Source organism: Coturnix japonica, chromosome 2 (assembly GCF_054131305.1).
Source record: "Coturnix japonica strain WE chromosome 2, WE-NBRP24, whole genome shotgun sequence".
Lineage (NCBI taxonomy): Eukaryota > Metazoa > Chordata > Aves > Galliformes > Phasianidae > Coturnix > Coturnix japonica.
The window spans coordinates 85731280-85754819 of record NC_140664.1 but is presented as its reverse complement, the minus strand read 5'-3'; positions in this window follow the sequence as shown (position 1 = coordinate 85754819).

Genomic DNA, 23540 nt, shown 5'->3' with positions numbered 1-23540 from the left:
TGTACTAAGTTTTGCTGTTTTTCTCAAAGATTTACAATATCCAAAGTAAATTCTATTCTTCTATGAAGGCAGTATATTCTTAAATGTTATTTCATAAGTCTATATTACCAGTCAGAACTGGTAATTACTGGCAGTCAGAAGCCAGACAAAAAACCAAAGCAGTTTCTCATTTATATTGTTGTAAGTCTTTCATCCAACAGAAGTCAGCAACTAGGAACAGCAACAACTTCAGTGAGGTTTGCCGTTAGCTGACATTCAACAATTGTGCTTTGATGTCATTTTATCTTTTTGCTTCCTCCCACAAGGCTTCTTTTTAAGTCATACTGAAGTCAGCTTTTACTCGTATGCAACATATTCAATTTTTATTCAAGAACAGCTTTTTGCAGCTAGTTCTAATCAGGACTAGCAGCTGAATTGTTAGAATTACACTTCTGCCTCAGATTATGTATTATGTTAGAAGACATGAAAACTCCTTTCAAATGCTGCTGACGCATTAGCTAATTAGATATATATAGTGGAACTGCTCATAGAATAAACATGATATATTTAACAAAGGTTCATGGGATTTTTGTTTTTATTAAAGTGCATTAGAGAAGATAAATAAGGTGTAATTTGGATACATAACTTGTGTGGAAGGCTATTATTTTCCTATAAATGTAGAGAGTTAAATTTTCCGTCTTGCAATAATAAATACAGACCTGCTCAGAGCAGTCCCCAGGAAAAAAGCTGATGTACCTCACCACACACAATTTGAAATACACTGGATATAACCATCTAAATTCTAAATATAAGTATTTCCTATTTCTTTTGTTTTAGAATGATAGAATAAAAGAATTGTTTTTGTTGGAATCAATCCTTAAGACAATATAGTTCTGACTTCACTGACAAGGGCATGTACATCTTTGACATCTTTGATTTTTTTTTTTGCCATATTTCATATTTTCCCATATTTCAGGAAGCTTTATATAAAGTGGACAAGCTCAGTAAGTGGCAGAATTAACATAGCTTTTCTGTTCTTCAGACAAAGCAAGTTCAGAGTACAACTGAGAGTGTGTAATGTGGTGTGCAATCATTTCAAAATATAGCAAATGACTGAAATGAACTGCTCTACAAATAATTTTTTTTTTTTTTTTTTTTTTTGTTGTTGTTGTTCTGGAAATTATCAGTTATTATCTGACTCATCAATGAGACTAAGGCAAAATTATCAAAATTGGGCTGTTTGCCAGAGGACTGGCCTATTAGTGTGACTAGAGCTACTTTGGACTACTGTGTTCAAAATAAAGATTCTGATACAATAACAGAGGACAACATGAAGCAATACGAAAAAAAAAAAAAAAAAAAAAGCTTTTAAGCCAAAGATTATGAAACAGCTAGCAAAGGCACTTTTCTGTTTAGCATGAAGCTGAAGAATTTGAAATTGATATATGCCTTAACATCCCAATATATCTTTTTTTTTTTTTCCCCTTTAAATATTATGTAGCTATTTGTCATGGTTTTGTGCCGTTGCTGTCAATATTCTACATCATAACATCATGTGCAGTATGAATCATTAATTGAGGGTATAATAGTGGAATCATGTACAAAGGAAAAAGGGTTAAAGAGAAAGTAAGTTTATAACTGAATGATACGGATTGCTAAGGGAAAGTTATATGGTATTAAAGGTGTTTGAATGGGAGAAACTGTTTTGATGGTATAAGAAAGTGTAATTGAGGGTATGTGGAAGTGTAATAGAGGGTATGTGGAAGTGTGATTGAGGGTATGTGGAAGAATGGCAGTGTCCCGAGTACTCAGCTCTCAGAGAACTACACATCCCAGAAGACGCTGCGGCCAGAGATGACTCACCAGAGGAGGACATAGATAGTCTCACTTCCAGGCTTGGAATGCTCTCTTCTTCTTCTCTGGCTCCCTGCGTTCCAGCTCTGTCGTCTCTGCACTCCAGCCCTATCACCTAGAGTTAACAGTAGGCCTCCCAGTTTTCGGGGATTTTCTCTTTCTCTTTCTTTCTCTCTCTCTCTCTCTCTCTCTCTCATTTGATTTATTAGCCTCAATTATATTGTACTATACTGTGTTATCTTGTATTCCAATATCATATTTAGTAAAATAAGTTTCCTCCTTAGATTGCTGCCACTGTTTTTGTCCATTCCCTTCTTTCCCTTCATTTCTGGGGTGGTGGCCCCTGTCACAGGCACAAGTAAACCTAGGTAACCTGTGACACTATTTCACTGGATTCTTAAAAAGATAGGCCCTTACCACTAATCCTACTAAATTAAAAAAAATATCACTGACTACCAAAGAATGGAACAAACAAAAAACAAATAGAAAAAATAAATAAATAAATCTGAAAGGGAGTGCAAATACTTATATGGACAATGTGTATCTGTATCCATCAGGCAATTAAAACAGAAATACCAGAGAGACAGACATAAGAAGGTTGTTCCAAAAGAAATGCCTCCTATTTTAGTATGTCAGCCCATGAACTCAGAGGTAGTTGCTGGTGCTGCGGCAGTAGAGGTTCACCCTTCCCATAATTATTCCTCTACATTTTGTTGCCATGTGACAGATGGCTGCAGAGTGGCAGTCTGACAGAACTGCATCTGACGTGGAAGTGTGAACAAAGCAAAGGTGTGTAATTGAAATCCTCGATATGGAAAAAAATTGCAAAAATTGACCTCCGTCAGTGCTTACTGAACATTTTTGGAGAGCAAATGGTGGATAGGAGCACAGCAAAAGATGAACTGTGTGAGCAACATTTTTCTAGCAATTATATTATCATAGCAGCTGTGAAGCAGTGAGCCACCTGCACTTGTGGAGCAATATTGCTTATAAAAAGTCATGTTTCATTTTTTTTTTATTGAAGGCAGGAATTTTAATCTATATTTTTACTTACCAGCACAATATTCAGAATCCAATTTCATTCAGTATCCACCGGACTACTTGCATTACAAAGCTAAACTTTTAGATGTCTTGCAATAATATGTATAATGAAGAACATAAGCAGAATAGGCTAATGAAGCCAGTAATATAGAATCTGATGCGTAAAGGAATAGTAACATATCGTAAGAGGCCCTTGGAGACTATTGTATTCTTGGTTATTTTTGTTGACTTTTCTTGTAGTGAGAGAAAGTAAAAGAAAAGGAGAAATTACAGATCCTGATATTCTATTAAAAGAGATCGCTATTTAAAGATACTGATAAAAGGGTGCTCTTCTTTCCAGTATTCAGATGGAATAGCCTACACTGGCAGCTTAAAAAGTCATATTCTACACATACTTAGTTGGTACAGGAGCTCTGTAATAACACACGCGTTTGAGTATAACCAGATTAAAATGTTATGAATTTGTGACTGATCAGCTCTTAATACAGTCCTCACAAACTAACACAGAAAATGTACAAATGAATGGATGACCAACAGCAAGTACTAGTTTATTGAAGAAACAAGGAACACTACCCTTCTGAATAATGGTGCCAATTGCACCACTTGGGAATTTCTCTATGTTCACCATTCTAACAGCAGCCACCTTGTTATATTTGGTGAATTAATCCATTTTCAATCAGAAGAAACACAGAAAATGTATTGAATTTTTATTTGACTAGAAGGTTAACTGCTGCTGCTTCAGTTTGAAATTCAACTATGTATAGTAGACAGATTGCCGTTTCAAAAATGTGAGCTCAAGTTTTCATTATGTAAATGCTTCAGCAAAAAGCTAAACTGAAAGAAACCATTTTCATCAGCTGAACTATTCAAATAGAAATTTACCCTCCTTCATGTCAACCAGATAAAGTCTCACATCTTTATTCCTGCTACATTTGTCTTTAGAACTTGTAATGTGGCTACTGTAACTATAGCAGAATATGCTTGAAAGACTGCCATCTGCTCCGCTGAAATTACTAACATTCTTATTTCAGTCAGGTAGTTCGCACAGTGTGGTGTTTTCCCTCTGCTTGTGTCACAGTAATTGCTGACTATACTCTAATGTCAAAAATATCTTAAATATTATTATACATATTCTGTCCTCCTACTGTACAATAGGAAACTGGTGATCACTTTCCAACAAAACAGTCAGGTGTTTAAGTGGTTTGAGATTTTTGAAAAGTTAAGTGGACCTTCTTTACCTAGAATAACTAAGAGTCATTTATTTCATGCGCTTGGCAAACCTGTTCTAATAGGGAGAAAGAAGAGGGGAAAAAAAGCATCTTTCCTGTTTTCTTAACAGATTCTGGAGGAATCTGGAGGAGTGGTATTTCTTTAGAAAAAGTGAAGAATGCACAAGTTGCTGTAGGATTTTTCAGAATCAAAGCAGATAGATAGAAAAACAGAAGTGCTTCCTTTTTGATTGTAAAGATTTTGTTTAGCTTACTTTAAACTCTGAATGATATATATATATATATATATTATAATTATGGATTTTTGTACATTATTAAATACTTCTAAACTGCAGAATACAGTCAGAGAAGCTTTCTTCTACCTTGTCATGTTAGCATTACTTACTCAACTTTTCTTCCATCTTAGTCTGTGTCATCTCAGAACACAGCATATTCCACACAAGCGATAAGCATGCCCAAGATAATTTTTTTCCCTGGCAACTGACAGTATCATCAAGGAAATTGCATTTTAGATTTATTTTTAGCATTGTTTTGGCCTTAAAGCTACCACTATCTTCATTCTTCTTAGGTTTGAAGAGTTAAAATCCAAATATCAGAAATATGCTGAGGTTTGTTAATTTGGCACTCAAGATTTCAGGCAAGGTACTTAACTTCTCCAAATACAGAATCAGGGGAGATAAGAATTTGCTTCTGACAAAGATCCTTCTTTGCATTTCTTATATTTCCCTCATAGAATTATCCAAATCCAGAAAGGAGAAAAAAGTTAGAGAAGGAAAATAGTTAAAGAAAACAGTAGAGAAAAGACAACAATGCTGGACCATTCAAAGATAAAATATATATACACATATATATCTGTAAGAAAATAGAATTATTAAACTAAATAGATAAATTTTCTTCTTAAATACATTGAGGCAAGTACAGAAGGGGTACTGAACAATTTGCATAGAGCGATTAGATTGAAGCAGATTGCTTAATAGCAGACAGGATTTGAAGGCTGGATTAGCAATGCACCTGCAAAAATTGCTACATTTTAATAATTTGGTACCTAATTCAGTGTACTTAAATAAAGATGCATCCAAACACTTCCAGGGAAGTAGGTGATGCTTATTAAATGATTGTACAAGGTTAGTAAGAATGTATTTTTGCATTTACTCCTCAACCATGCCCATAAATCCTACTATAGGCAAATAACAAGTGCATGAATAACAATTCAGTTAGGAAACTGTTTAGTCTTTCAAAATAAACATTTTTTATGTCTTCAGTTATGAAATTTCAGTTCAGATGTGCTACAGTAATTCCTTTTTAGTCACATCAGAAGATCAGAATTAACGATGTTAAGCTTTTTGTTTTGTTTTGTTTTTACATTTGAAATAAACATCCTCAAATAGAATGAATAGCAAGTACTCCTCACTGAAAATAAAAATAGTTTTCTTAGCACTGTGACTTTCCAGTTCAGAGAACACAATCCATTTCCTCTCAAAGACATATCATCTATCTTCTGCTTATTCTATGAGATGTAAAATTACTAATAATTTTCATTGCCAGTTAACTTGCTGTCTGTACATAGTTCTACTCCAAAATCCTAAGGAAGCACTTACACTGGCAGGATTTCAGGCACTCTTGGGATCCTGTTGAATCAAATACAGTAAGGATAACTCAAACTATAAAATAAACATTATATTGAAATTTGGCATACTAAAACAGAATTATGAAATGACATTAGGCTAACTCAGTCTAAAAAATATTGTTTGTATTCCGTACCTCACTTCCATTTATTCTGCTGTAGGTGAATTTACAACACATCTCAGAAAATGTGCTATCAGGGGTTGCAAAGGAGAATACAGTGTTGATAGGTTTAAATATATATATAAGAAGACAATATAAGTGGTGAAACATTTCAGATTTTTTTAACTCATTTTCTCTCACTATGTAGCACTGAGTTTTACCCCCAAAGTAGTAGTTTCATTTGTAATTTGTTATCTTTCACCAGTGTTGACCAATGCTTTGTTTTTATAGTAATATATTTTTTTTTAAATGGAAATATATCCATGATTGAGTTGACCCACTGAATCCTAAGTCTGCACTAGCATCTCATTGTTGTTTTGAATGGTATATTCCATCAGAGCTTTTTGAAGGTGCTTTCCACCACCCAGAGAGCATTTGGTGTTGACCACATCTCTATCTTGACCATTTTCAAACCTTGACTTCAGTTAAAAGCACATCTTTAGGCATATCCTGGAAGATATCCTACTTTGCAAGAAGAAATGGTATGTCCAGTTCTAAAGAAGACTACAGACCAAATAAGCCAGTGAACCAAAATTCCTCACCCAAAAAGGAAAACAGATGTAGAGCATTCAACTGCAAAACTACATAGTCTCTTAAAGCAGAAGAAAAATAAAATATTAGTCACCATAGGATCTCATGGATTGTATTTATTAGGAAAAAATATTTACAGAAATAGCAAACATTATACATTCATGTAGCTGTAGTTAGAATTATAGTACTAAATGTGTACCTAATATGTTTAATGCTAATTGCCATAAAATTTGCATTTTATGATAACTGTTACCCCTGTGTCAGTTTTCAAAAGCAAACCTAATATGCTTTGTTCTTATGAGCTTATGATTGATTAAGCAAGAAATGGTGAAACAAAAGAAAATAATAACTGCTTGCAACTTTTGTTTTAAATGTCTTTCTGTATATTCAAATTAAAAATTATCTAATTTACGTTATAGTAGGACCACAGACCCATTAAAATTGGTCACAGCCTAAGAGTTATGATCAACGATTGAATGTCAGGGTGGAGGCTAGTCACAAGTGGGGTTCCTCAGAGATCAGTCTTGTGGCCAGTGCTCTTCAACATATTCATCAATGACACAGACAATGGCAATGAGTGCACCCCCAGCATGTTTGCAGATTACACCAAGCTGAGCAGTGCACTCGATACATCAGAAGGAAGGGAAGCCAACCAGAAGGATCTGGACTGGCTGGAGAAGTGAGCCCATGAAAACCTAATGAGGTTCAACAAGGCCAGTTGCAAGATGTCACACTTGGGTCAGGGCCATTCCAGGTATTTATACAAACTGGGAGAAGATCTCCTTGAGAGCAGCCCTGAAGAGAGGGACTTGGGGGTCCCTGTAGATGAGAAGCTGGATATGAGCCAGCATTGTGCGCTCGCAACCTGTAAGGCCAACTGTGTTCTGGGCTGCATTAGAAGAGGGGTGGCCAGCAGGGAGAGGGAAATGATTGTGACCCTCATATTCAGCTCTTGTGAGGCCCGATCCAGAGTACTGCACCCAGGCCTGGGCCCCCTAGTACAGGAAGGATGTGGAGCTCTTAAAGCAGGTCCAGAGGAGGGCCACTAAGATGATCAGAGGGCTGGAGCACCTCTCCTATGAGGAAAGGTTGAGAGAACTGAGCTTGTTCATCTTGGAGAAGAAAAGGCTCTGGGGAGATCTCATTGCAGCCTTCCAGTATTTGAAGAGATCATATAAACAGGAGGGGGAACATCTATTTACGTAGCTGGATAGTTTTTGGACAAGGGGGACTGGTTTTAAATCAAGACAGAGGAAGTTTAGGTTAGGTATTCCAGGGAAGTTTTTCACTCAGAGTGGTGACACACTGGAACGGGTTGCCCAAAAGGGGTTGTGGATACTCCATCCCTGGAAGCACTCAGCGCCAGGCTGGATGTGGCTCTGGGCAGCCTGATCTAGTGGTTGGTGACACTGTACGTGGCAGAGGGGTTGAAACTAGGTGATCATTGTTGTCCTTTTTGATCTAGGTAATTCAATGAAATCAGTAACACAATGCTACCTTTCATCATATGTAACACAAATAAACAAGGAAGCAGTTGTGTACAGAATATAAAGTAACAGCAAGCAAAAAGCTGCCTATTTCTGTGTTTTACTTTAAGAATGAAAAAAATATTATGAAAAAGAAAAAAAAAAGAAATGAAAAAATACTTAATGAAGAGAAAGATGTTTTGTGTTCCCTTTTTACAATAAACAGAAGAAAATAGAGATCTGTAGATTGAAAGGCAGTGGTGAGAAATTGTCATATACATCATTTTTGGAAAAGTATTTCTGTTCCAACATAATGAATACAACCAATTAGCTCCATAGCAGGTCCATCATCTGAATAGTTTTTACTACAATCCAGTTCTTACCAGTATATCCTTTTTAGTTCTAAGCTACATATTTGAATAGATTCCAGGATTAACTCACTGTGTTAACATTGTCAGTAACAAAGAGCTAAGGCACCAAATAGACCAGCTGTTTCATAAAACTTGGAGAGTGTCTCAAAATATAGTGCTTTCAAAGAATCTTTTCCCCTTTTTCTGTGGTCAGTACTTTTTTTTTTAACGTAGATTTCTTCTTGGTATCTACAATAAATTTATTAAGCTATTGGAACTAATGCAATTCACAGGCAGCAATACTTCAGATTTGTACTTAGTACAGCTTATCTATGAGCAGCCTAAGGTCATAGAGCTATCATTGATATAACTAAGAGTTTTTACTCTTACTTATGTAAAATATCATTTGAAGACCAAAGTTTACAAAAACAGAGCCTAATTAAGCTAATATGCTTTTCTCAGTAAGTTATGAATCACATCTTCATAATTAGGTTTCTGTGGTTTCTGAGCACTATAAGTTTTCTTAGAATTCAGGAAAGTTAATAACAGTAGCATACAGTACATGACAAATAAATATAAAGTAATAAAGGCAGTAATTGTCAGTATAAAGCATAATTCTTTATTAACACAAAAGATCATATGAAATTAAGCTCAAAAAACAGTGACATCAGAAATAATTACAAGCAGGTCATTTGACCTTATATTACTTACAATTACTATTTGACCTTATATTACTTACAATATAAACTAAAACAGGAAAATAAGAATTAAATTTAAAGAAGAATTCACACAGGAAACAAAATGTGCAAACTTATTTCAATGACATTGTCATGTTCTGACAAGTTTATGAAGGTGGATTTTGCTAATAAAAAGACCTGACACCATTTTCATGCTATGTGTTGCTAGTGGTCAGATCATGGAGGTAATGAACTGCAAAAACTGAACTGCAACCCTATTTTAGTCACTGGTCTTTGAAACCTCCTTGCAAGAAAATTAGAATTGCTTCAGGCTTGTAATCAACAAATGCATTTATGATTGTCTATGTATCCACATTTATAACTTTAATTATCTCTCAAAGTTTACTCAGCATTAATAAATAAAGGTATTTAGAAATGATAGTGTCATATGGGAATAGTGTCAGGACAAACAGAAAAATAAATCTATAGCAAGGACTTAAATGGAGATTTGAAACTCAGTGAGAGAGGTTGGAAATCTCCTCAAGGAAGTATTTAGCTCTTAGTTATACGAGCCTCAGATAGTGGGTCAGCACCAACATTCTTTCTGGTTTTACATTGCTAAGCATCTTAAGACTATTTCTTTGAGCTTCAGTGGATTTAAAGATAATAGAAGCTATTTACTATCCTGTGTGAGTCAGAATATTATGTTACTCAATACTTGAGTATTGAGTTGACATCCTAACAGAGCTAATTGTGCAAAACCTGTCTCAAAGGAGTAGATATGTGAACATCTGCACTTACCACACTTATGATGTGGGGTTTTGTTTTGTTTTGTTTCTGTTTTTGTTTTTTCCAGCTCCTTTGGTTTTCAAAGAAAGCAAGAATGTTTCTAAGAAAACAGAATATTTTCATAGATACAAGAAGATAGAAGCCTGTTCCTATGGCTACCAGAATCTTATTTTCTCATATTCCTTTTCGATAAAAACATAGTTATATTGTCAGAGCATCTTTAGGAGTAAAGCACTGTCTTGAAACAACAGAAAATCAAATACTTACTAGAAGAACACATAAAACATGCCATTTATATGTGTCTTTTTTGAGAGATACAATTTAATGTCATTTTGAAAACAAGTCACCATAAACATTGTTATTCACAGAAATAAGATTAAAATAGAACTGAAGCAATGAAACTTAGTTCAGGATTAATGATCACTTGCAATGAAATATACCTATCCCCAAAGAACACCATAAATGGATCTTGTAAGTGGCCAGAATAAGTAGTATCTTTTCTTACTAGCTTCCTGTAATGTACACCACAGAAAATAGGAAAATAAGTTAAGCTAGAACACGAAGTACAGATATTTAGCAGTTTATTAGTTTGTTCAATCATTTGAGAACTTAGTTCAGAGTGCTGATATACAAGATTGCCTTCTTTCACATTGTCTTAATTTCAGCTGGGACAGAACTGCTTTCTTCAGAATATCTGGTACGATGCCATGTTTTGTTCCTAGGAGAAAAACAATGTTGATAACACACTGATGCTTATAGTTGGTGCTAAGCAATGCTGTACAGAGCCAAGGGCATTCACAGAGAATGTCCAAAGGAGCTGGGAGGGAATAGAAGTAGGACAGCTGACTTAAACTGGCCAAAGGGTTATTTCATATCATATTTCATCAAGTGGAAAGAGTTTTGTAGGGAGTGGGAGGTGACCTTGCCCTCTTCCACTGCTCGAAGTGTTAGTGGGGCATCAGTCAGTGGATGATGAGCAATTGTTTGTGCATCACTTCTTATATACATTTAATTATTTTTGTAATTGCAATCAGTTTCTTTTTCTCTATGCCAGGAAATAGTTGAATCTCAATCCACTAATTTACTTTTCTTTTTTTTTTAATTATTTTTTTTAACTTATTTTTTTTCTTTTTTTTCTTTTATGTTTCCCTTTCAATTCACTCCCCCACAGCACCGGGAAGGGAGGGAATGAGAAAACAACTGTGTGGTACTCAGACCCTGTTGGGATAAACCCCAATACGCAAGTTTATTTAATTTGATTACAGAAAATATATATATATATTAAACAAAATTAATCATTGTAAGCATTGCCACTCCATTGAATTTGGACACTATAAGGTAGTTAAGCACTTGGATATAGTATGATCAGACATGAGATTTACAGATGATCAAGATACTGGAGCATAGTTACTTTAATTATAGAACACATCTGTTCTAAGACACCATTTTATAAGCCTCATTCTCCCCTGCCTGTCTTGAAGTGCCATAGTTTACAATTGCACAATGTAAAGCAGACCTTATGGTTCTTGTAACTAAAATGTATTGCTGTTGTGAGATTTCAGAAGTTGAGATATCTGAATTTAATGATAATAATAAAAATATATAAATGGGAAAAAAAAAAAAAGAAAAAAAAAAAGACTTTCTGTAACTTTTTCAGGTTTTCATTACTAGAGGTTCTTGAGTCATAAATGCAATGTTGCCAATCCATGGCCCAATGGTAATTTTGTTCCTCTGTGAGAACTAAACTACCTCCCACAACAGAGTTATACTTCCCATAAATCTGCTACATAACTCCCCTCCCTTGTTTCATTGAAGTGTTGTTAAAGATAACGTTGTGTAAGGGACACCTGCCACCCAAGCTTCAGTTTCTAAAGGAGTAGAACTTCAAAAATTGAAACAGCTTGTGGTCTACTTTCAGCTCTTTCTGCAGGCGCATTTTTCTCCAAATAAAAATTTAGATTTGCAATGCTAGTTCTTTCACAAAGGTCTCCCTCCCTTGATCTATAAAGTTTTTCATTGCATAGATATACTAAAAAAAAAAACATTCCAAGGAATTAATAAAACAAACATTTGTTTCAACTTTACTTTGCAAAGCTAACCCTTAAGAGACAATCTGCAGAAATACTGGCTACTATTACTCTTCTGTGCTAGTAGATGATTACAGTAACTTGTTAAAATTTTGCATGCAATAATAAGATTTCCATCAATCTCCTTCCATACAAAAGAAGACTTCAGGAGAAGCAAATTGGTAAGCTTACATCTGTTAAAGTATAATGTGTATTCTTAGATCTTGCTTGTACAAGACAGGTTCAACACAATGGAAAGTTTCATTTATTTTCTTCCTCAGGCTCACATGCAAACTGAATGTAGCCTTAAATAGCCACTTTAATCACATTTTTGAGCTTGGATTTCATGCAGAAATTTTAATCGTACTTAGTATTTAGGAATATCTGGACAGCTTTCCTGTTTAAATTTTACTGAATTTCTAAAAGCAGTATTTAAACAAACTGAAGCCCCATTCTCACAAGGCTTCATCTGCTTCAGGACACAGGGTATAAGGACTGGATATATCACTAAAGTGCACCCCCATTTCATGTAGGTTTTAGAATAACTTCTTGTCTGACATCCTTTATCAATTGTTTCATTAAAAGAAAATAACTCCTGTACGCTATTCATTCGTTATTAATATTCATAACATGATTAAATAGATTTTCTTTTAACAGCGGTCACAATGACCCTATTGTTTTCAGTGTTATAGGAGAGTCATGCAGTTGCATCCAAATATGTTTCACTGGAATCTGGAGAGATTTTTTTTTCAGTGAATACGCTGTTGCTGTTCAGCTTCACTTCTAAATCTTGCAGACCTCAAAGGAATCTGTCAGGTTCAAAATCCCTCCCAAAGCTCACTTCTTGAACAATATTCTCCATATCTGAAGGAAAGTGAGACTTCTGCTTTCTAAGAGAACAATATTCTTGTGAAGGAAGCTTTTGAAACTAAAGAAAGCAGAACTGAAAGTGGAGATTTCTTCCTATACCATCTGCTCAGGGAAAGACAAGCAAAGAAACACTGTATCTTCTTCTTATGTGAATGGGTGCAGCTGTTAATTCTTGTTGCTTTTATTTCTAAGTTTTTCTTAATCCATTTAGCAAGAAGGAAAAGGAAAATAACTTATTAGCTTTTGTACAACTTTTTCTCTTTTAATATGCTTTTCACTCTCCACACCTGGTGTTCCTCTGAGGTTCTGTATTTCCAGTAACTCTTCTTCCTGAAGGAATAGGTAGAAAATGATGGTTCAAAGGACTCATGAGGCTAATCACAGCTTGTTCTAGATCAGATAGAACTGTAGATTCATAGAACTGCTCAGGTTGGAAAAGACCTTCAAAATCATCAAATCCAACCTCAACAGATTAATTGACCCCTAAACTTTTTGAACAAGTATAAAAATGTGATATATATATCACCAAAATAAAAGATGTCTAGCTGAACATTTTTCTAAATTTTATTAGAAAACTTTATGCTTTACACACTCTAAAACTGTGTCTGTTCAAGGTATGCCTGTTCTGTGTTCACTTGTTTTTCAAGATATCAGAACAGACTTGTTTGACGTCCTTGGGAAAAAGAAACATCAGAATTTAAAGGAATTATTCACAAGTCCAGACAGGTTTAGTGATCAACATACACAGCCAATGTTACCAGTGTCATTTACTTCCAACAGAGAGCAGTAACCCCACTAATCCTCTTTCTATTCAGAGGAAATCTGCCAAGACATTTAATTAAATTTGTCCCTGCCATTCTTGCCCTTTCTCCATCTTTCATATTGTAAGCCCACATCTGTGGGTCAGTACATTTGATGTTGTTGAAGCTGTCATGATAAATTTAGTATCACTAGTCTTATCAGTCTTAACGTTAAATCTTACATGCAAAAGAATCTTTTCCCACATGAAAACAAGAAGTACCTGATGTTTTTCCTCAGGGAGAGAACATGCAGTTCACTGCTATTTGGGGTTACAGAAAAGATCTTGGGACAAAGTGATTCAATTAAAATATCAGCTTCATTTTCATCATTGTACTTTTCAAGTCCAAAGGAAGAAGAGGAGTATGCTATGATCTTTTTGTGTAATGCATATAGCAGTAAAACACAGATTTTAAGATCAAAGTGGAAAAATGAATCTTCCCTGAAGAAAAAATATTCTTCATAAGGTATGTCTTCCATGCTATACTGCTCTTCAGAAACAGGGTTACAAGTGTTATAGGTTATTTCACATTATAAAGAATTCTCTGCTGGAACAATTGCAAATAAGACTATAGTAATAAGGTCTACTCTTCAAATTTCTGTATTAAGATATGTATACTTTATTTTTTTTTAGATTTTTTTTGTTATTGTTTCTTTTTCTTTTATGAATAATTTTATTATTTTTTTTAGGTAAATATTGTTCTAGATAAGTATAGTACAATGCAGCTGCACACACAATTATACTGTCATATTATGTCATATTATGTGGATGTACAGAGGTAAACATTACAGAAAACAAACCTGTGGATACCTGGAACTTAAAGACACATAACTTGAAGTGATTCATTAGCATATGGATCAGAAAGAACATGCAGGCTAGACTGATTGTTTTTATTGTTCTTTTGTCTATTCTTTTTTGCCTGTTTTCTTAAAAAAAAAAGAAAAAAGAAAAAAAAAAAAGCAGACAGAAATCTACAGCTTTGTCACAATACACCTATTACCTTCAAAACTACATTGGTTTGTATGTCTCAGTGTACTAAATTCAGGTAATGCACACTGCAAGAAATTAAACACTTTTAATTATCACTTAAACACACATACTACACTGTCACGGGTTACCTAGATCTACCTGTGACTGTGACATGGGGTAGCTGCCCTGTAGGGCCCCCAGCCCAAAAGGGAAGGGAAAAGGGGAATGGGAAAAGAGAACTGTGGTGGGAATCTAAGGAGGAAAACTTATTTTACTAAATATGATACTGGAATACAAGATAACACAATATAATACAATATGATTGAGGCTAATACATTGAACAAAACAGAAAGAGAGAGAGAGAGAGCCCCGAAAACTGAGGGGCCTACTGTGAGCTCTAGGCAACACGGCTGGAATGCTTCCCACTCTCCAAGAGTCTGAGAGAGAGAGAGCGCTCCAGCCTGAGAGTGAGATTACATATATATGTCCTCCTCCCCAAAAAAACTCCCGTAACTTATCACTTATCGCAAAGTCCTCTGGGATACGTAGTTTTCTTCTGAGAGCTGAGTATTCGGGACGTTGTCATTCCACGGAACTGGAGTATGAACTTTTTAATGATCCATACTGCACATGATGTTATGATGTGAAATACTGACAGCAACATTACAAAACCATGACATACATCAAAGATTGGATTCAAATGTGAAAAAAGTTGATCATACTAAAAATACTGCATATCTCATGAACATTAAAAGCAAACAAATAATCTCTATATTCATAATATTAAATTATACAAAATGATAATAACTTATATCATTCTTTGGTAATGACTTCTGATAATATCATAAAGCCTGGATACAGTGAATTTCATGCCTGAATTTCATGTATTCCTCATTTTTTGATGGATTTCAGCTCAATGTGGGTAAAGTTGATTTATTCTGCCCTATGTATCAGCTTCAATAGGACATTAATATTTTAAATTGGTAATCTCACTCATCCTTCTGTACAAGTCCATTAATCAAGTTTATACCCCCTTCTTAATCTAAAGTATTCTTGCCAGAAAGATTGATTTAGAAATCATTGTAAATTATGTACCAGATCATACCAAATATAATTATAGGCTTAGCTAAGATCATTCAGTTTCCCTAAAATACGTTTCTTATTAATTGGCAGTTTTATTCAGTAACTGTTCAAGTTAGAAAATATTTTTTTTCAAGAAAATAAGCAACCATAATAGGGAATCCTTTGTCAGGCTGGTTGTGTTCTTTTTGCGTTTGCCAGATATTAACTTCATATTTCTGAATGCTTTCTTAGAAACTGTAAATAGTATTTCTTCACTACTAACTCATACTGTAAAAAAATATTTACTTCAGTGTAAGTTGAGAGGAGACATACAGACCCTGCATCTCCCACCCATTCTACATTGTCTTTCAAGCAGCTGCACTTGAAAAGAAGCCTCTGTCAATAGAATTAGCAAACTGATTAGCTTGGACTTAATTGAGACTTAACAGTTATGGAGCCATCATTAACTTAAAAAGTTGTTTGTTCAGTTGTTTGGAACCCAAAAAGATGATCCAGGCCAACTGCTTAACCATTTCAGAACTCACCAAAACTTAAAGCATATTACTGAGTAATATTCTTGCACACTGACATTCATGGGACATCAACTATATCTCTCCAGAAAGCCTGCTCCAGTGTTTGACCACTCTCATGAAAATGCATTTTCCCTAAAGTCCAGTATAAACCTCCTTGGCACAGACTGTTTCTGCAAAACTTGTCATTAGTTATGAAGAATTGGATACTGGCACATTCGTATTCATTTCCTCTCCTCAGGAAGTTGTAGAGAGCAATTAGGTTGCCTCTCAATCTTCTTTACTCCAGACTAGATAAACCACGTCCTCACAGAATGTGCTTTCTAGGACTTTTACCTACTTTGTTGTTCTTCACTGGATGTAATCAGGTACATGCCTTCAAAAATCTGAATTGTCTGTAAGTTTCAGTGCTTCATAGTTTTCTCCACTTTACTAGTCAGTTACTTCACTAACTTCCTATGTTATACCATGAGCAGCTGCTCTCCCAGTTGAAGGCTGCTGATTGCCATCATTACCAGACAGGAAAGGTACTCTGTATGATACATTACATTTTCCTATCAGGATCAACCATGTCCTAATGACTTAGCCTGTAATTATCATTAATTATCATTAGGTAAAAATCTATTTTAAGCACTGAACCCATTTTTACTTGAGTATTTTTGGCATTCTCTGTATTTAAAATTCTAATCATGTTGTCAGAATGTTTTCTGATATTGACAGATTATAATTGTCTAGGCTTTAAATGTGCCCTTTATGTAGCTATAAATTAAGCATACTTCAGAAGAAAAAGCTTTAGAGGCTTTCCCAGGCTGTATTCAGCATTTAGGGGTAAAAAAGAAATTAAAATAAATAAATAAATAAATAAATAAGAAGAAAGACAAGAAAAAGAAAAAAAAAAAGAAAAAAAAAAAGAAAAGAAAAAAAGAAAAGAAAAAAAGAAAAGAAAAAAAGAAAAAAAATGTTTATTCTAATATGCTGTAGTCAAAAATCTTGCTTCATATTTGCATTTTCCATCTAGGCACACAATTTTATTTTTTGATTTAAATCCAGACAGGAGACAGGTATGCTTACAGGAGGTATTTGCAGTACCTTTTGGCAGCTGACTCTTCCCAGAGAGGATGATAAAAAAAGCAAAAGCATTTCATAGACAGTGGAAACATTAATAATCAGGATTGTGCAGTTTCATGATATCTGAGAACAAACCATCAAAAGCTTAAAAGACCTCCAGCAGAATCACTAACAGCAAAAACAGTAGGAGACTCAACTATTACCTTCTGTTCTGGGCAAAGGCTCTCCAGAGACTCACATTTCATTGTTCTGGAACAGGGGAAAAAAAAAAAAAAAAAAAGTGATAAGGATGAGGAAGAACAAATTGGGAACTGCTTTCTTTGATGCTTCACATCTCAGTGAAGACATGGAAAGCAAGATTCTTTTATGTGTGGTTAGCATGGAACAATCATGGCACAATAAACTGAGCAGGGCTAACAGGAATGAAAAGCTCTGATGAGAAAGTGACATGAATGAGCTTGTTTCATTTTATTTTGTATAGGTATTGCTCCTTACAATTTTATAAAAATGTATATAATATATGCACTGCACTCTTGGGCACTGGGAGATGGAAGCTCACATAAAGAGTAGTTCCTGAATGTTTGTTTCAGTGTATGTTAAACACATATTTTTATTTCAGTGTATATTACATTTTTACTGAATATTCCCATTAAGAGAATATTCAACATAAGGACCATCTTCTGTGTGTTTGTTACCATCCTTGTAGTTACCACCTATACAGTTGTCAATCTATTATGCACATAAAAGGTTAAAGTTAAAATGACAATGATTCAATTTTTTCATAAAGAGCTGATACCAATAATACATATAATTCCATGAGAAATTGATTTGTCAGAAAATAAACACAAATTATGTATATATGCTAATAACATTGAATGATGGAGATAATACAAATCAACATATACTTCTTCCATTTTCTTCATCATTCAGAGAAGTTAATTAAAATACTCCTTATCATAAAGTAACAAAGAAGAATGACACCATTTTCTTTATCCAAAACAAATTAGGGTTTGGTGTTTATTTTTGACAAGAGCTAAATATTTTTTATCCTTTTCAACAAAGCGCATAGATTTGGTGATGGGCATGGAAGTACGTCTAACATTTTCAGCAGGATATCTGGTACTCAGTCTGCTTTGGGACTCACACATTCTCCTTGACCTGTTCAGCTACACTTGCTTCAGTACCATTGGATAAATTCTGGGAGAGCACTGTGGAACTGACCACACCTCCAATTCCAATGCAGGATTCTACATGCTTTTTCTAACAGCCTGAGGCAATGTTGGACTTAAAAGGGGAAAATGGAAAAAAATCAGCAGGGAATAGAAGGGTTAATGTACCTGAACTGACCAAAATCTGTTGAGAGCTTCTGAACAGTGATTGCAGTGACACTTCAAGCATTTCACATTCTGTAAAGGGTAGTTCTATTCCACTCTGCCTTAGAGTCTTCTTTAAGCTCCTCACAGAGATCAAATAAAGTTTGTTTGTCAAATCCCTGTGTACAAAAACTCTCTCCTATATTAGACCTAAAAGCAAGAGTGTGCTAAGCTCTCTAAATCCTATTAGAAAGATAAATCCCCTAAATCATTTTCACTGTCTCTAGTGTCAGGCAACAACATTTGCTATTTTCTTTGTGCTGTTACTTTCAAGCCTTGACTTGAATAAGTTAAATCCACCTAATTAATGCTTTTTATATGTCCATTTCATCAGGAAATATATTCTTTATTTAGGACATTGGTTTCCTCATTGAAAATTCCTACATACTGCTATAATAATGATACTATTGTATTAGTATATATTCATTCATTTTTCTTCAATGTGAAGATCTATATGTGCTTTTCTCTACACAGAACATATTCTTTATTAATTCCTGGAAATAACATAACTCAGGGTAATATTTGTTATATAAACAAATTTTCCATTTCACACAAACCACTGGTAGACTTTTTAGAAATTTAATCATAGAAAGGCCACATAAACTGAACTAGACAATCAATAGCTCATCATATTACAACAGCAAGAAGCAAAATGGCAAATAACTTGTTCCAAAAGCACTGGTAACTGAGCTAATGATCTGCTACTGTGTTGGTCTAAATTATTTTGTGCTGGAAATATAGTCAAAAGAGAAAAATACCATACCAAATTTTGCTATCTTTTTAGTGCTAACAGCAGACATCTTCAGCATCACAGCTAGGATTTCAAATCACAAGCTATCTTCATACTAAAATGACTAGTATGAATGACTTCATACTAAACCTATACATTTGCTGCACTGTAGCTGCACCTGGGAGAGTCAGGAGCTTTTCCTCCCTTGTTCCTTTTCAATAATAAGGCAACTTCTTTTACATCATGGGATTTCTAGACATGGTGAGAGAAACATATTGGCCATGTTCACACTGAACTAGGTCTGTCTGACTTGGGTATTTCAGCAGAAAATGGACTTTCTATCTGTATCCTCTGCTAAGGAGGAATTTTCTACAGTATGAGAAAAAAGTCAAACAAATCTTCAAGAAAAAATAATCTACAGTAAAAAAGTTGTATCAATAAAATCTATAGCAAGGTTTGTGATGAGAAACTGTATTGTGAACTTATGCCTTACAATACTATTACTACCTTAAACGATACCATTTTTCAAACTGTTATAAGCAAAATAAGTATGAGAACTGCACAATAAATTTTTTCTGTTTTCTTCTGGCTGAACCACTGTTGTCACATAATGATATTACTTACAGGAATGGTGGAAATATATCAATAAAAAATTTAATAAGGGATATTTCAATATGAGGGTTTTCTATTGGTATAACTGACAACAGGTGATAGTTTTCTTGCCACATTAAAAATGTTTTTTTTAAAGGCATTACATTGATTTATTAATAATATTATTTTGTAACTAGATGTTGTCTCCTTGTGAAAAGTAGAAGATACTTTTCTGTCATTTAGATTAAATGATTGAACTGGCTAATTTTGCCAAAATCTCATAAATTCCTAAACAGTTAGAAGACAACAAGCAATGCTTTTAAATAGTCTGTGCCTTCAAAGGATTTGGTTTGTAATAAGCAGAGTGTTCTACTTATTTCAATGATATTTTGCAGTCTTAATTCAATTGAGCATCCAGAAACATACAAATAACAATTAAAAATTTCACCAGAAATAAATTCTTCAGGCAACAAATTAAAAACTTCAACCCCATGGGTTTGCAGGAATTTATGGTTTATCAGAAGACTTTTAAATGTTCTTGGGCAGTTTGCAAATTGTAAGCTTTGTTTTTAGAATTCCTGGTTCCTGTAATTTTATTTACTAATCATAATTGACAGTGCTTAGCTAGAATCTAAATTTCATCGTATAGCAGTACTGTGAGATCTAAACGTTCATGATCTTTCCATTTTGCTGTTTACAAGGAAAGATAATTTTTTTTTTTTTTTACTATTACTATCATTTTTTGTTTTTATTCTCCTCCTGCATGCTAGAGATGAAATTAATGTTGTATTCAAAACAAATTTTAAGAAGAAACAAATATCTTTTATAAAACTACTAGGGTAACAATATCAGGGCTCCCTACATTATAACATTTAGGTTAGAATATGAGATATAAAATAAAGTATCAGATAGAAAAACTTTAAAAGTCATTAAAACTCTGGCCTCATACTAGAAACAAAACAAAGAAAAATGCCTTGATTTTAAATGGTGTGTTTTATTTATGCAGCATATCTTACAACACAAATAGTACAAATACTGCATTACTATTTCCTTGCTGATAATTCATGTTCTTTATGATGAAACTGAAGTTTGTTGCTTGTATTAATGCATTCTACAGTCTTCACCGAAGATACAGGCTGCTGGGGCTACAGATTTGGCTGCCTGCAGTTGTGAGTCTGAGGCCCTGCCAACACCATGTAACCATACTTTGGGATTTTAGAATAATATCCCAGGTTCTTATTTGTGTAAGTATGAAAGTTTATGGAAAAAATATATTCCTAATTTATTCTAAGATAATAAAGAATTACAAGGTTTCCCAGACAATATATAGTAATATATATGTATAAAGCCACCTTTTATTTACCTTAATAACTAGATTTACACTGGAAAACAGTAGCCCATAGATATGGTAAAAGCAGTTTAATTACATATTAGTGAAGATGAGATGAAAGGGGGACTTTTCTCACCCAGAATTTGTGTGTGGCTGATGATGGAGAGAGTCATAGAAGAGGAGGCATGAGAGAATGTGAATTTACTATGATATCTCTAGAATCCTGATTTCACCAACTTGTTCCTTCTGATCTGTATTCATGGGTTTCTTGGGAACCCAGCAGTTGTATGTCAGAATGATGGGTCTCAACCTTGTTTCAGGATAAAGTAGCAATCTGCCCATGAGCACAATAGCCTGAGCTTCCAGAATTTCAGTGATTCTTTGGACACTGTGATTAATATGCAGAAGGTTATTCCAAGCTCAGAGTCCTAAGAGGTTATTCTTCTATGCCATTGCCTCAAAGGTTGCTGAGGAACAAGTCCAAACAAGTCCTGGCCAAGGGTTGAGAATTTTTTTTTTTTTTTCCTGAAGGACACAGATGAACAAATCCAAGTAAGTCCTGGTCAAGAGTTGAAAAATCCTTTGTCAGGGGGACACAGATGGACAAGGCCAGGGGCAACCAGAGTGAGATAAGCTGCAGCTTAATGGTCAGGAAGCAGTCTTTTGTGCGGGCTTATCTCGAGGAAGATGGCCATCTCTGGGGGTGCATTCAGGGATGTCAGGTAGGCAGGAAAAAAGGAGAATAAAAGAGGGATCAGCAACCATGAAGTTTGATTTCTGACAACAAATTCCTCAAGAAGAAGAAGTTTTCTGATAACAGATTCCTCATGATCTGTGATCTGCATGCTGAAAAAGTTCTCAGAAGCTAGATAGTAACAGAATAGTCCATAAGTGCACTCAGAGCCCTGTCAGAAATCTTCCAGATAGCAGTTTAAAATATTTTGAGGAGTAAAACAAATTCCAATTAAAGAGAAAGAAGAATGCAAATGAAACAGTTTAAACAACTATGTGGATGCAGTCAAACTTTTTCAAAGAAATATTTGGATAGTCCACAATATTTCTCTGTTACTTGTCCAATAATACAACAAGCTTTCTTGCAGGTAACAATTTTTTTTTTTTTTAAATATATTAAAGAACATCTCTTTCATAGAAAGATATTAATATATATATTTCAAATATCACAGAATCACAGAATTGTAGGTGTTGGAAGGGACCTCTAGAGATCATCGAGTCCAAACCCCCTGCCAAAGCAGGCTCCCTACACCACGTCGCACAGGTAGGCGTCCAGGCGGGTCTTGAATATCTCCAGAGGAGATACCTCCCTGGGCAGCCTGTTCCAGTGCTCCGATATATATAATTATCTGACATATTATTTTTCACCTTAAATAGCTTTTCCCTCAGCAGTCAAACTCAGGATGAGCTCAGAAAAATTGGTATTTTTTTTCTCTTTAATAATTTAATTAATTGAATGAAGACTTTTAAAAATAAAAAATATTGTTTTAAACTTAAGGAAGAAAGATATTATCTCATGAATGATCAATCATTTCCCATTTCTAGCATGTCTCATGGCAGCTTTTCTGTATTTAATACTTTTAGAAGGTAGAAATGGGAATAAAAGGTGGTTGTGCATTCAGAAGGATTAAGAAGAGGTATGACTGATATTAAGATAGATGCCTTAATCATGGAGCTGAAAAATTAGTAATGATATACTGAAAGTAATGGACAATTTCACCCAGAACTACCAAAGCTCCACTGAAGTGCTGATTTTCTTCAAAGCTTCCCAATGCATTAGTATTAATCTATGAATTTTCTAAAGGATTTTATATGTGTTGAAAATGGATAATGAGTCGTAGGTTCACACTCAAGCAGAACCAATTCAGCTAAAATTTTTTTATAGCTAATGTTTTCAGAAACTGTGTCTGAGAATCTGGTAGTTAGTTTTTAAGTATTATGTCATATTACTCTGTGCTAGGGAAACAAACAAACAAATAAACAAACTAATGAAAAAAGAAATCACTAAGAATAAAGCAGCTTCTGATGTTTGAATAATATTCTGAGGTTTTTTGGCTATCTCTCTGAATATGAATCTACACACCTACTTCCAAGCTTAGGAACACTGAAGTAAGCTATCCATAAAGATTCCAAGTCAGCTGAGACTGACACTGTCACTCCAGTGAGATCAAAAGTCTTTTAAATACGCTTTTGTATTACTTTCAGAGAAAAAATATATAGTACGAATAAATGAAAATGACTCAAGTTTTAAATCAAACCACTTGGTACACTGTTCAAAACAATGAAATTTTGGCATTTGTAAAGTTCAGGAGGTTCTCAAAGGTAATCTTAAATGCTGTCTTTTTTATTCAGGTGTGATATTATAAATTAAGTCCACCAGCACATTTTAGCATGGCTTTAGAAACTGACTGCTAGTCAGGAATCACTTTCTCTGGTTCT